General features: G+C 42.9%; 1 protein-coding gene across 5 annotated transcripts in view; it reads left to right on the top strand.

Annotated features, from left to right (window-relative positions):
• The window catches only part of Phka2 (phosphorylase kinase regulatory subunit alpha 2), an 89,978-nt gene that overhangs the window by 7,063 nt on the left and 81,618 nt on the right, over positions 1-1,297 (top strand). The gene's annotated exons all lie outside the window — the stretch shown is intronic.

The raw sequence follows: 1,297 nt of genomic DNA, 5'->3' as shown, positions 1-1,297 counted from the left end.
ACAGAGAAACCCTGTCTCGAAAAACCAAAACAGCCAAAAACAAAACAAAACAAAAAAACAAGATTGAGAAAAGATATACCCAAGAAGATAAGTGATAACGATAGAGAGCAGTAGGAAACTAGAGATATGGCTCAGTTGGTAGACTTCTTACCTAGCATACATAAAGCCCTGGGTTCAATCCCCAACACTGTATAAATTGGGTATGGTGGTATGTTGGTACATACCTGTAAATCTCAGCACTTGGGAGGTAGAAGTAGGAGGATCAAATGCCCAAGGTCACCCTCAGCTACTTAATGAGTTCAAGGCCAGCCTGCATGCAAAGAACTTTTGGCTTTTATTCAGAGAAAACCACAAGAGAATATTATTAGTTCTTTTAAGGCTAAATTAATAGGCATAATCTAAGAATTGTCTGGAAACAACCTTTGATTCCTTCTATTTTCTTATTCTACCTTCAGTGGAAAGCATTTTCTAGTGAATGAAATGACTGAAACATCTCCAATCTTCCTCCTGTTTAGTTTTCTGCTCCCCATCTTGGCCTCTTGCTCAGAGCAGTGAGAGATCTTCCATTGACATGAAACTCCATTGCTATCTGTTTACATCCTTCCCCGACCATCATTCTACTTAAGCTGGGTTCTTCCTGTGGCCTACTAGGACACTGGCTACCCCTTATGCTACTGTCCCCTGTTCACTCCCAGTGGCGTCCTAGTCAGTACTTAACAACAGACTCCACTGACTTGTATACTTTGCATCTCTATCAAGGGTCATACCATGAGCAGTGGTTAAGGTGCTTGTTGCACAACTGTGAGAACCAGACTTCAAATCCCCAGAACAGATGTAAATTTTGAGTGGGCATGGCAGCCATTTGTAATTTTTTGTTAGTTTGTTTTTTCAAGACAGAGTTTCTTTGTGTAGCCCTGACTGCCCTGGAAGTTACTCTGTAGACCAGGTTGGCCTTGAACTCAGAGACCCACCTGCCTCTGTATCTCCTTCCCCAGTGCCAGATTAAAGGCAGCTGTGATTAATGGTGCATGCCACCACCCAGCCTGTTTGTAATTCTGATGTTCAAAAGATGGAGATGGGATCCCTAGCAGGATGGCTGGCCAGATTAGCCGAAATAGTGATATCTGAGTTCAAATGAGAGATCCTACCCCAAAGAATAAAGTGTAAAGTGATCAAAGATGACTCTGGGCATATGCCTCAAGCCTCCACAGCATGATATAGGCATACTAACACCCAACTCACTCTCTCTCACTCTCTCTCTCTCTCTCTCTCTCTCTCTCTCTCTCTCTCTCTCTCT

Source organism: Microtus ochrogaster, chromosome X, assembly GCF_000317375.1.
Source record: "Microtus ochrogaster isolate Prairie Vole_2 chromosome X, MicOch1.0, whole genome shotgun sequence".
NCBI classification, from domain to species: domain Eukaryota; kingdom Metazoa; phylum Chordata; class Mammalia; order Rodentia; family Cricetidae; genus Microtus; species Microtus ochrogaster.
This window is presented reverse-complemented; position numbering and strand designations above follow the sequence as displayed.